The 13488-nt window shown below is 44.2% G+C and overlaps 1 protein-coding gene across 8 annotated transcripts in view; it reads right to left on the bottom strand.

The window, feature by feature from the left end:
* OSBPL3 (oxysterol binding protein like 3) overlaps positions 1–8825 on the bottom strand; it is a 100512-nt gene extending 91687 nt beyond the window's left edge. For 6 of the 8 annotated variants that reach the window (XR_012994719.1, XM_076331312.1, XM_076331311.1 and 3 more), the window contains exon 1: positions 8606–8825. The gene's annotated coding sequence lies outside the window, so the exon portion shown is untranslated. The remainder of the gene's footprint in view (positions 1–8605) is intronic. The other 2 variants (XM_076331313.1, XM_076331315.1) reach the window with 2 other exon arrangements.
* Between the last annotated feature and the right edge of the window lie 4663 nt (positions 8826–13488).

Raw genomic sequence — 13488 nt, 5'->3', positions numbered from 1 at the left:
AATTTGAGATTCTCTAAGCTCTAGGAGATATTCACTAAGTGAGCCTTAGTTTTATAAGGTTATCATAATATTGAGTGCTTCTGGTTTTAATGCCTTGCAGATGAGATAGGTGGATTTGAAGGACAGTAACAAATCTGCAGATGAACTCAGTGATATCACCTTTTTTTAACAACAGGAAAGAATGAATGGGGTTTATACTTCCTGTATTTCAGCAGCTGTGGCAGTAGTGTAAAAGCTTTGAATTGTTACTTCCTAGCTAGGTCACTCAGTAAAAAGTTACCTGTACCATTCAGTTAAGTAAGACAAGAATCAATCATAATACTTTGGCCCAATATTTTGCTCAACACCCAAGATTTAGATTTCATTTCACTTTAGATCTGTTTTTTGAATGGAAGGTTAAGAATAACATGGCAAAACAGCACCTCATACCCAGCCCAGGAACCTAAACCCAGCTGGGTGCCCACTCAGCCTAGCAGTGGTAAAGATACCACAGTGGTAGGCAAATAAGCATCCATGATACATCTTAGCTGTCCATCATTTTATTCAGTAAACAGTATTTGCTGATGCTAGTAAGGATACACCTACTGAATTCACTTCTTAAAAAACAGTAGCTTTCTTGCCAACACATGACAAAGTCCTGTAGACCAACACCTAAATTCTTTTCCTTCCATTGTTCAACCTTAATCAGAAAACAAACAAGAAATATCAACTCTTCTTTTCCAACACAGTTGTTACTAGAGTTCAATAACAGGACTAGATTTAGCCTAGATTCTCCTCTCTTTACATACAAATTGCTTGTTATCTGACCTTAGTGTCAGCAAATTAGCAAACCCCATTAGTTCTAGTTCTATTTCTAGAAGTCAAGTTCTGTCAGACAGATATCACCAATCCTCCATAAGAAGCCTATTCCAACAATGGTTGCACCCTGCTGTATAAAAGATGACCTGTATCCCAGCCACAAGGTTGCTTATTGACTCAGTTAAGGCCCAGGCAAGACTGGAAAAGAACACCAGGACTCTGACTGGCTGTCCTGGTTTCGGCAGGGATAGTTGATTTCCTTCCTAGTAGCTGGTACAGTGCTGTGTTTTGGATTTAGGATGAGAACAATGTTGGTAACACACCGATGTTTTAGTTGTTGCTAGGTAATGCCTACATTAATTAGTCAAGGACTTTTCAGCTTCCCATGCTCTACCGACTGAGAAGGCTGGGGGTGCACAAGAAGCTGGGAGGGGGCACAGCCAGGACAGCTGACCCAAACTGGCCAAAGGGACATTCCATACCATGTGACGTCATGCTCAGTACATAAACTGGGGAAAGCTGGCCGGGGGGGCCGCTGCTCGGTGACTGGCTGGGCATCAGTCAGTAGGTGGTAAGCAATTGCACTGTGCATCACTTGCTTTGTGTATTATTATTATTATTACATTATTATTACTATTATTATTTTATTTCAATTATTAAACTGTTTTTATCTCAACCCATGAGTTTTTTCTCACTTGTGCTCTTCCAATTCTCTCCCCCATCCCACCGGGGTGGGAGGGGGGGAGCAGGAGTGAGCGAGCAGCTGTGTGGTACTCAGTTGCCGACTGAGGTTAAACCACAATACTGGCTTTTCCAAAGTCATTTCTAGATCTAACAGAATTTGAAGAGCAGAGTTGCACTACATTAAACTTCAAAATACACTAGTAGAATTATCACAGAACAGTTGAGGTTGGAAGGGACCTCTGGAGGTCATCTGGTCCATCCCCCCTGCTCAAGCAGGGCCACCTGGAGCCAGTTGCCCAGGACCATGTCCAGACAGCTTTTGAATATCTCCAAGGAGGGAGACTCCACAACATCTGCAGGCAACTTGTGCCAGCGCTCGATCACACTCACAGTGAAAAAAACACTTCCTGATGTTCAAAGGGAACCTCCTGTGTTTCAGTGCCCGTTGCCTCTGGTCCTGTCACTATCTTAACAAGTGACAAAACTATTATCAGAATGTTATCTTTTAAGAAAACAAAACATGGCTGTTCTGAGCGATTCAACTAATCCTATTTATCAGTAACAGCAAGTAAGATGCAGTTCTGAGAAGTTTCCAGGACATGACAGCACCAGGGTAGACCACAGAGTCTTATTAATCACTCTTACTTACTAGCGAAAAAAAATTTAGGGATAAATCTTATCTTCAGGCGTAGTCATGACACCTTTTGCTTATTATTTTTTGTTTCTTTGTTCCATTATTGCTTATTTAAAAAGCAAAGACCTGCAATCTTTCAGCAGTAATGCCAGCTCCAAATAGCCTGATGCATGCTAGGCGGCCTGCTTCTTTTGGGGTGGTGAAATTATTGCTAAAAAATGGACTAGCAAGTTCTTAGAACATCTGCTACCTAAATGGCTGCGTAGCTCCCAAGAACTGACAGATCATGTGCCACTGAGCTACACAGACGCAGATACATCGAATTGTGGGGGGGGAACCCCACACAGTTACCAAATTGTAGAAAGGTATCTCTCAGCAAGTACCAGCCTGCCTGCCTTTGGCAAGCAGCAAAGTATCAGGGAGGGAACCTGCGAAAGCCACCACAAACTCCTACCACAGTCATCTTAACAAGCTAGTAAAGACTCAGTAGCCCATATCCTTTGGAGTTAGCTTCATCAGCTCCCCACTATACAGACAGTAAACACTAGCATGTCTTTGGGATCCCCATTGCTACTGACAATTTACACTTCATTATTTTGAAGTGCTCAAGCAGTACTACAGAAGATTAACAGACACTTGCTGTTTCTTTTTTTAAGGTATACGAGACAGTCAACGACTGAACCACATTCATAGCGAAACCTCCTCCCCCCCCATTATAAGTTGCACTTAAATTCACAGTTTATGCTGTCAAAGCTTTGTCTAGGGGATCTCAGCACTTGTATTTGTCACAAGCAAGGGATATAGAAAGAAATGATAGAACCATTTACTCTCCTTCAGAATACAGTATTTTATAAGACTATTAAACAAGCTTCTTTTCTAGCAATACAGTTGCAGCCAGTGTAGTCCCAGGTGCCAGTATGAGCAAGACACGTTCTGCATCGTGTTCCGGGGAGACACTGCTATTATGCTTCACAGCCTGAGGCAGCAGCAGAACCCTTTTGACAATGAAACTTATCAAGGCTGGTTTCAAAGCCATCTGTTGCCACTGCAGACAGGACAGCAAAAGTTCTGTAAAAATAAGAATTGTACATTTCACTTGGGGAACTAAGAGTATAAGAAAAACTCTCTCTATCCGTCCTCAAGGCTATTTTTCTAGACACACTGACAAAGCAATTATCTTGGAGAAGAGGGAGACATTGCAACAAAATTTTTTTAAAGTGAGTAGTTGGCAAGATGGAAGAAAGTAGTGCCAGAGACCTATATCCTACTCTGCTCGTGTGAGAACTTGAAGGGCAGGACTTAAGCTTCTGTAACAAGCAGAATTAACAGTGGCACAGATGGGCTTGTGCACTGAGAAGGATAAAGTCTCCTGCACACACGGTTCTGTTGGTGATTGACAAGCTGTTCAGAAATTGTCTCTTCTGTGGTTTCAGCTACTCTCCAGGCAGAAAGTAAACAGGTAAGGCAAATGGACTATACCCACACAGTTGTTCTTTATCGGAACCATTAAGACCAGGAGTTTCATTCATTTTCACCAGCAACTATATGAAAATGGAACAGACTAAAATCAGAACAGTAACAACGCATATGCTGCGACCAGGAAAAGCCTCCAGAATCACAGGAAAAAGGGTCATAAGTCAGATCAGACAGAGGTGACCTAAAAGTGACCTAAGTGATTGCCACAACAGATAAGAGATGACACTTGTGATAATGGACTCTGCAGTATCATCATAAGCAGTAATAACAGAATTGGCAGAAATTAACATGAGGGAAGAGTACAACTACATTCAGCCAGGGAAACATTTCAGACTTCTTTCCTAAAAACATTCATCAGAGGATACACCGGATGGCCAGCAAGCCCAATGCTTCAGGTTTTTCTAATGGCAATAAAAAGTCATTACCAAAATCCAACAGGTATCATTACAGTAAACACAGAATAGTTATAAACACTGGTACAAACAAGGATTAGTTTCTCACGTTTACTATTTTGTATTGTTACCATCTTCATTCTAAGAACAGCAGTTAAATACAAGTACTGCATGACAACTGCAGCACGACATGCTACCATGTTTTTGCTGTGACGGTTTTTTAGGTTTTAGCTCAACCAACATGCACGCAGCATCTGAAGCTATCACTTAAAAAGTTGCTACTAGGGAAAGATGAATCAAAAGAAAAATCTCCTTAATTCCCAATTCATGCATTACATTGGAAGGCAGAAGAAAGAGAGATTTGTTTGCACATCCATGTTAACATAAGCACCAAAGAAAGTGTCCAGAAGGAAATAATTAAGTGTTGACATGGCAGCAGCTGTGTTGGCTGAATCATATTTAGGTTGGCAATCAAAACCCCACAACTTAAAGACTAAAGAGGGAATCTTCAGTTCAAGTACTTGTAATTTAACAGCGGGACTTGAAAGTGAGAAATCTAGAAACACAGATATATATACACCTCCTGGTCAGACAAGGAATGCAGAGCTTGGCTAATATGCTATTCAGTGACTTCAAAGGAAGTATTTTTCAAGTTCAGTCTAAACCATTAGAAAATTGAAAAGCAACGCATAGAGGCACATAAAGAATTGTATCTGCAGCCTTCCTCCTGTGACTTACCAGATGCTATTAGGCAGCCACTATCTTTATGTCAGGCTGTCTTACAGACAGATAAACAATTAGTAAGTTTGGAGATCTCTCTAAGAGCTAGAAACTCATAGCAATTCTCAATGCGCTACTTCAGCTTAGGGCTTAGAGGTCAGTGAAAGTCAGTTCTCACCGTGTTGCACATAACAGGGATTCCTGTCAAGTCATGCTTATCAATACTTATTTTCCACAGAAAAAGATTCAAGAGCCATGTCTAGAATAGCCTTCATCCAAAGACTGTGAATCATTAGCAAATAGGCATTGCAAAAATTGCTTAGCACCTTCCACATCAAAAGCAGCTCAACTGTATTTCTTTACTTTTGTGGTTAGCATCATGGAGCGCCCAAACACTGAAATAGGATTAAGCACTGCCATGTTTAGTGCTACACACTAACACGTGACTTCTACCCTAAGGAGCTCACACTGAGTCAGTGCTGTGCTGGCACACCAGACAGGCACGGCAGTAGAGGCTGAGCTGCACTGGGCTGAACTGACCGAATGCGTTTCTCGGTCTCAGCTAGCACTTCTCAGAGTACTCACTGCTTTTACTAACAAGGCAGGTACCAGAATTGTCATTGAATTCGTATTTAAAAAATAACTCTAATCATTTAACAATTATCTCAGTTGGGATACCTGAATACAGAAAAATCAGAAAGAATTTGTGCAAGTTTTCCAATTTCTTCCTCCACTGAGGCTGTTCTGGACTTTTTTTTTTTAAAGTGTTTCAAGCAACTTGCAACAATGTGCCAGGAGTTTCATATTGACAGAACTCCAAAACCACTACTCAAACACCCTGTTAACTGATGTCGTAACTTCATATATAATAGAATCTGCTATTTCTGAACTTATGCACTACGTGAAAGTCACAAGCAGCTTCAAGAACTTTGCATGAGCAACAAGCTAAAACAGATTGAAAGAAGGAGTTACGGATATCCTGCCTCCCAGAATTAGACCCACAGCTGTGCTTTTCTTAGCTTTTATGTTTCCAACTTTACCTAGCTTGTCATATTCATTACCATCAACACCCACATCACTCTACCTTGAAGACAGACAGCAAACTTCGCTCTAAGGTAATTAGAAATTAACATCAAGGAGATGTATTTTATGTTAGCAGAAAAAGGACAAGTACCCACAAGAGGAAAGGTTACATACACAAAACCTCCTTGTCCTTCAGATAAACGAGAAACTAAAGCAATGAAACATGTATTTCCAGGCACAATATTCAAGGATTTATGTACTTGTACCACAAGTGACAGCTGCAGGAGACCAAAAACAATGTCTGTCCCCCAAAGTATACTGCTTGAACACAACCACAAAGGCAGAAGACAGACATAAAAATCCAGCATCTCAAAGAGCAGAGCTGGGTAAATTTGGTAACAGAAACACATTAGTCCCAGTCTGGAGAGTTGTTTGTCAGATCTCACAATATCTGCATCCTATTATCTGAAACTTGATACAGGAAAAGGCAATTAGATTCTCCTAGAAGTTTCCTTGGCTACCTTAGTAGTGGGGTATCACAGTATCTATCCCCTAGCCTTTTTACCAGCAAAACTTTGCGCCTTTGGCGAGCCAAATCTTAATATAGCTGAAATCAATTGAGAAATTTCTGTTGACTTAAATATGATCAAAATATGCTGATATAGATACTATGCTGCTTCTGACGTATAAAAAAGTACCCCATGACTGCAGTCACATATTCATTCTGCTGCCTCATTCATCACTGCATTTTTTGAAATGAAAACCAAATTTAAGCCTAAAATATATTAGCAATTTATATATGAATTACCTTTTCAATAGGAAGGCTTTTCTCATTTTGTAGCTAAGAGCACTGTTTGTAGCAACTGAAAACTCAGTTTTACAACTAGAAACCGTAAGATCCGAGACTGCCAGAATAATGCCCTGTTTCACTCTACTTTCTACGCAGCATGTAACAAGACCTACAGAATGCAGCAAATGAAGGAAAGGCCGTTAGGCTGACATGCATCTATTTACAATAGATGCTGTTTGAACTAGACCCAATTCTTTATGGTGACATACACACAGCTACTAAAAAAGAAAAAAAAAAGTAAGGTTTTGTATAAAATACAGTATACTTACATTTGCAAAAGGGAATGAGCTAGCCACACATCCAGTGTTGCAATAAGCAAACTCCAGCTGAGTCTCACCATCATTTCCTGTCCTTGGTGAACATGCTAGCAATTTCAGCCCAACCACAACTGCTCAGCGCACACACATGCACACTCATACACAAAGAGCATCTCCAATCCCTAAAACTCCCCTCCCACCTCTCCTGCATGCAAACCCAGATACTATACAAAATTAGAAGAGGGGACATAAATGGGCCTAACACAGCGTGTGGGGAGGGGGATATCAGAGTAAAGAAAAAGAGAATAAAGAATCGTGAATGCTGTTGCTTTGTAAATGGACTAGGAGCCACAGTGGAAAATATTTAGCTTAATCTATTGGGAGCACAGACTAGGGAGTATTACTCAGGATTTTTTTTTTTTTTTTAAATTTTCAACAATAAAAAACGAAGTTCATGGAAATTAAAACTGTTGTTACCCAGGGCTTTACAGAAAATGTCCATGAAAACACTTGCTTTAAATACCCAAACCGGACTTACAAGCTCTGTTGCAATTAAGTTGAGTGAAATATTCTGAACTCCATGACTAATCAATGAAAGTCAAGGGATGAAGCAACAACCAGCTGTTCCTTGTATCCCTTCTCGAGAAAGCAGAGAAGGAAGAACACTGTTACCATCATTAGAGGCCTAGAACAAAAATGTAAGGCAGACAAATTACCTTACAAGGAAGAACTAAAATTATTAAACGCCCTTTTCTCTAGCCATTCCAGATATCCTCCTAGTAAAAATAAATCAGGAAGTGTCAGTGAATAGTACCTCACTGCCAGTGAACTATACCAAACAAGTTTTCAAGTAACAGAGTATTTAAATGCTCATATTGTCTAATTTGTCCTCAAATGGAAATTAAATCAACCTGGAAACTGAAGTGACTGGATTTAATTAACCTATTTTCTTGAAGATGTGGGCAAGAAGAAAAAAAAAACAAAAATAACGGTGGCATTTTTTTATTTTACACAAGCACAGAGAACCACAGATTTAGACAAGAGTGACGGCTTTGCAAACGTGCCCAAGATTTCTGAAGTTACATTTAACAGCCAGCCGGCTGCCTGCTCGATTCCCCGGAGCACGCAGCAAGCGGGGAGACCTGCCCCTGCCCACTCCCTCCAGGGAAAGCCACCTCTCCGCCCGGGAGGTTACGTTTGGGAAGCAGCTGCCCGGTGTATCAAGCTAACCTGGAACTCGCTCTGTCTCGGTGCCACAGGGAGCACACCGGGAGTTAAATAGATGACGAGCAGCCCCCAGCAGCACTCTCCCGAAGCAGGGAAAGCTGCTGAAGTTGGCTGCCGCTCCGGAACAGCCGCGCGGGGCTGTAACAGCGGGGCCGGGGACCCCGAGGGCCGCAGGAGGTGACCGGAGAGGGTCTCGGCTCGGCGGGGCAGGCGGGAGGCGCGGGGGCTAAGGCGCTGCGCCGGCAGCAGCCGCCCGCCCGCCCGCGCCCCGGCGGGCAGCCCTCGGGGCTCTCGCTGCGACCCGGGCGAGAAAGATGCCTTTTGTGTGGGAAGAAGCCACTGTTCTCGCGTGCCGAGTTCGCCGGAGGGCACCGGCCCGCCCCGCAGACCACCGGCACGCCGCGGCGCCTCAGCTAGGGGGGCCTCAACCAACACCCGCCCCCCGGGGGCTACACCGCGCCACACCGCCCCCTCCCCGCTGCCCCGGCCCTACGGCGCGGCAGGGAAGCGGCCCTGCGGCCGCCAGCCCCACCCGAACACCCACCTGAGCTCCTCACCAGCTGCCGGCCGACCTGCCGCCGGCTGAGCTACAGCCCACCGGGCGCCCCCGCCATGGTCCCCGGGCAGCGGCGCCCTGCAGACAGCAGGAAGGAGGGAAGAAGGAATCGGGCGGGAGCGAAAACCGCAACCATAAAGAGCCGCTCTACCTGCGCCAGTCCCGGCGGGGGCGCACGGAGCGACACCTCTGCTCGCCTCGGGTTCTGGGGAACGTCCACGAGAGGGATCGGGGGCGGGACCGTCGCGCTCGATTGGCAGCCGCGCTGACCAATGAGAAGCGCCCGTTCACTTCCCTCCCCCCCTCCGTGCTAAGGAGGCGTTATTCCCACCCTCCCTCCCCGGCCGTTGGGGCGGGGGAAGGGGGTGTTTCCATGACGTCACGGGCGGCGCCCGGCGGCCAGGTGGGGAGCGGTCCCTGAGGGGACGCGGGGACAGAGCCGCGGGGACAGGAGCCCCCGGCTAAGCCGGCGCTGAGCCCGCGAGCCGGCCTTAAGCGGCTGGGACAGGGCAGGCTGCAGCACGCGGTGCTCGGGGGAGGGGGCGAGGCGCGGAGCTGATCCCGCACCGGCCTTGCGAGAGCCTCGGAGCCGGGGGAGCGATGGCTCCCTCAGTCGCCCCGTTCCGAGGGCGCGGCTTCGCCCCTCGCGAAGTGCGAGGGGGCGCCGGCAGAGAGGGCTTGTCGGGGGTCCGCAGCACCCACAACGGCCTGAGGGGATCAACGACCGGGGAGCGCTCCTCGCGCCCGGCCTTGCCCGCCGCCTCGGGAAGAGCTCCTCCGGTGGGAGAGAAACGCCCCGCCCCGCACTCCTCTGAGTCTTATTTAAAAAGAAACAACTTGAATGACTAATTAGATCCAAGCCGTTAGAAGCGCTCTGGACCGCTTCCGTGAACCCTTTAATGTGTGCGCTAAATCTTTCCGAAATTATTACCGCTGGCGAGGATGTAGGCGGGACGTGACCTGGCACACAATTCACCCAGTTCTTATTTACAAAGTGCCATTTAATCCACGCTTAGAAGGGGAGGGGGGCGGGAAGAACCGCCCTGATTTCCCTACTCAGCCTCATGTGCCCAAAACTGATCAGCTGCTTTTCGATTCCATTCAGAACTTGGTGCTTTTCTCAACTGGAGTGATTATAGGAAACAGAAAACCTTTTTCTCATTTATACCATTTATACTGCATTAGAAAAGAGCAGAAGCATTCGGAAAAGCAAGCTCAAGTGACATCACAAAAGGTAGGGAGGGTGTTCATGAATGGGAACTTATGGTAGCATAACCTGGGAGCAGAATAGTACCTTGCACTTTGAATGAAATCTTATTTGTTATAAGGGCATGAGAGACACCATAGCATATCAGATTTATTAAGAACAGTATCCAGCAGAGGGTTCCCAAACCGTAGGCGCCAAAGCGACTCAAACACCTTGAATGCTGCTTTCAGAGCTGGCCTACGTGCCACTACACCAGAGAGGGCTTCTGTTGCCTCTGCTGCTGACTGTAGGCATACAGCCTGATGCTGCCTACGCAATGAAAACTCAAGTAATGATATTTTGGTCAGTGTCAAGCAACGAAGTCAATGAAAAGCAACAGAAGCAGTTTTAATTTTGATTATATTGTTTAATGTAGCTTCAAGTTGCTGCTGTGTGGGAAGTCAGGTATTGCCAGAGGGTATTTATCAGCTTGCAAACAACTGGAATTTAAAAATAGCACACAGCATTTCCTTAGGTTTCAGGTTTTATAAAAGTTTGTTTTTATAAATGCAAGTTTTAGGACAAAATTAGCAGTGTCCTTTCAAAGAGCACAATTGTTGAACTAATGGCACCAAATAGCCTGCAGCAGCAAATCAGTTAAGGAAAAATTAGGCAACTGGAATATGTTGATGGTACACCTTTCCAGTGATCACATGATGTAATAACATACTGTTAGGTAACAGTATGTTTACTATGTATGTGCGGCCCGTTCCAGCTCCCACTGAAACCAAACTCGGACCACCTCTTGATTTAGAAAGGAACAGGGTGGCTCCCTGAGGATGTACAGTCTCCAGGCCCTGCAACAAAAAGGAAACGAACAAAGCAAAAATAAAATTCTCCTCTAGTCCAAAATCTCCATCTTGAGTCCTGCCGTATAGACATTGCACTATTTGAGGTTACTGAAACATTTAGGACATTTACTGCTCCTGTGTTCATCACAGCAAAAAACATGGATTGAGCATTTCTCTGGGCTGTATTAAATTATTTCGCTTGAATTACATCAGGAAGGAGTTTGATCTCTCTATGGATTTAGGGCTTTGTTTCCTTTCCTTTTGTTCTGCCCTTCTGTTGAACAGAAACAATGAAAAAATATTGGAGTGCTCTCTTTTCCTGTGCTAAAAAATAGTTTAGAAATAAATTAATAGGCAGCCCTTTGAGAATAAGATTATTCTTTCTGTTAGAAAATCAACACACAGAGAAATAGTGACAGTCTGTTAACCGAGATGGCAAAATACAAGATGGTTGTATACATCAGGGGAAATTTATAGGCAGAAAGCCTGTCTGAATATAGATTGCTGTTTTTCTTTCTTAACAGGTCCAGCAACACAAACCCATCCGGTTTATAATAGTAAAAGGAAGGTGGTTAGGGTGTTCCTCGGAACCATGCACTTAACCTTCGATTTATCCTTGCTCTTTGGTTTTTCTGTTCTGATTGATGGAGCCTCATGACATCTTTCCAGAGCTATTAAGAACAACAACTCCATTCTACATAATCCAACACGTATTTTTTTTAATTCAGTTTCCCTTTGATCTAATATAATTAAGAATTAAATTACATGGCCTGAATTAAAACTCTACCACAGTGTCCTTTTCGCTTGCTCTTTCCTGTGGTTTGGTAAAGACAGTTCACAATAATGTTTCCAGTGGTACAATGAAAGGGATTGTCTTTTGATTTCCAGCCTTTTTTATTTTTATTATTAGGTGAAAATAATTACTGCATCTCTGTTGAACTCTAAGACATGCAGTGATGTTTCATGTTTAAGCAGTCTTGGCCTCATGTGAGTGAACAAGCTTCCATACCATGTATATGGACCAGACAGGGAAAGGCTCATTGTGAGATACAACTTATGTCCTGTGGTTTGAGCTGAACAACTAAGACAGATAAGTCTTGTGAAGACCACCTACATTTACAGCAGAGGAATATATTTATCAGTATCCTTGTGGCCAAGAAAGTGTGAGCAGCAGCAGAGATGTGTACATAGCAAAGTTATTGGATTAATCTATCTTTCTCTTCTGATGACTATGCACATATATCTTCAGTCCTGGGCAGGAATTATGAAATTCAGCAACATCTTTCCTTGTGCACCAAAATAAATCTCTCCTTGGTAGCTTTCCTCTTTCTACCAGCCCTCCCCATCATGTCATTTCTGTCCTTATGCCAGTACGTTTTATTTTATTCTCAATCATCGCTGAGAAGCCTTCTATCCCATTGACAATGCTTTGGCAAACGTTGCTGTTGTCCTGTTGCATTTACAGGCTGGTATTATGTAAGCTACTGGCACTACCTTTCCTGCGTCGTTCTTGCTGGTATTTCTAAATGCTCACCTATCTCCTTAATCTGCCCAGGCCTCTTTTCACATGACCATAGTCACTGGGTCTTCTTCCATGGCTTGTCTGGCTTCCCAGCTAGAATTAGCCTTGTTAAATTCCCTTTGGAGCCCTTCTGAATGCCTCTGAAGTACCAAGTTTACCTCTGAAGTGCCTGATGCTGTAATGCCCGTGTGAAAGCAGCTCGCATGTATTGCAAAATCCACGAATTGTTGCAAATACTTTTAGCAGTCTCGATTCTGCCCTTCATTTGTATAGTGATCAGAGCTCTACAGCTGTCGAGGAAAGCAGACCTGCTGTCACAGCAACCTTTATTATTATTCTCCTTTCAAACTGCTGAACTGGCTGTAGTTCACTCATTCAGATGAGGGCAGAGAGCAGGAAGTCTTACAGTCTTTCCATGTTGGCAAAGCAGATGCGTGTCCGGAAGTTAGTCAAAATGGGAAGGCAAAAAACTGAAAAGGAATGAATATCCACGAGCTTGGCACTCAGCAAGGAATTTCCCTGTGGAGTGTACCACAGTGAAGAAAGTAAGCAGATGTTCCTTTCCCCATACCCAAATTGTTCTTCAAGAGAGTCCCTGTGCCAAATAGTCAAAAGAAGTTTGCTCTGGCCCAAGACTTACAGAGCTGGAGTAGGATGAACCAGGTTGCAAACATTAATAAGATGCACAGATTTACTGTGGCTGCTATGACCATGCATAGTGCGTACCTGCTGGGTAACATGGCACATGATAACTTTACAGCCTTTCCACAGCACTGCTGATCCATCCCGGAAGGCGCCAGGGCACACCAAAGAAATACAGAAGGCATTGAACATAAATTCTTTAAAAAAATGCAAAAAGCTGAAAATGCAGACTCTGGAGAACCCTGTCTTTTTTGTGTGTGTGTTTGTGCAGCACCTGCCACAATAGGATCTGTGGACTTAGAAATAGCTGAATTCCAAATAGTAACATTCATCACTGGTACTAAAAGTACTTTTCTTGCTGTTGATTTGACTTGCATTTGCCTGTTGCATTTAGCTCCAGGGGAACTGGGAGGGCCCAGTTGTATTTGGTCTAGCCCCCAGGCTTACTGCATTTGAGGGCCAACTTGTGAATGTCAAGTGGCCACTGTGTGGTGAGTGAGCAAAGCTAACATCCAGACCGCTGGAGAAACAGGGAGTTAAGAATCACTAAGCTTCTGCTTCACACAGACGAGGACATGCTTCAAGCAGTAACTTTAATACTGACTTGGAAATGAGAGGCAACTCCAAGGTTTTCAAGAGAAAATCATTCTGATTTTTTTAAAATAGTAGC

Source organism: Aptenodytes patagonicus, chromosome 2 (assembly GCF_965638725.1).
Source record: "Aptenodytes patagonicus chromosome 2, bAptPat1.pri.cur, whole genome shotgun sequence".
NCBI lineage: Eukaryota > Metazoa > Chordata > Aves > Sphenisciformes > Spheniscidae > Aptenodytes > Aptenodytes patagonicus.
This window is presented reverse-complemented; position numbering and strand designations above follow the sequence as displayed.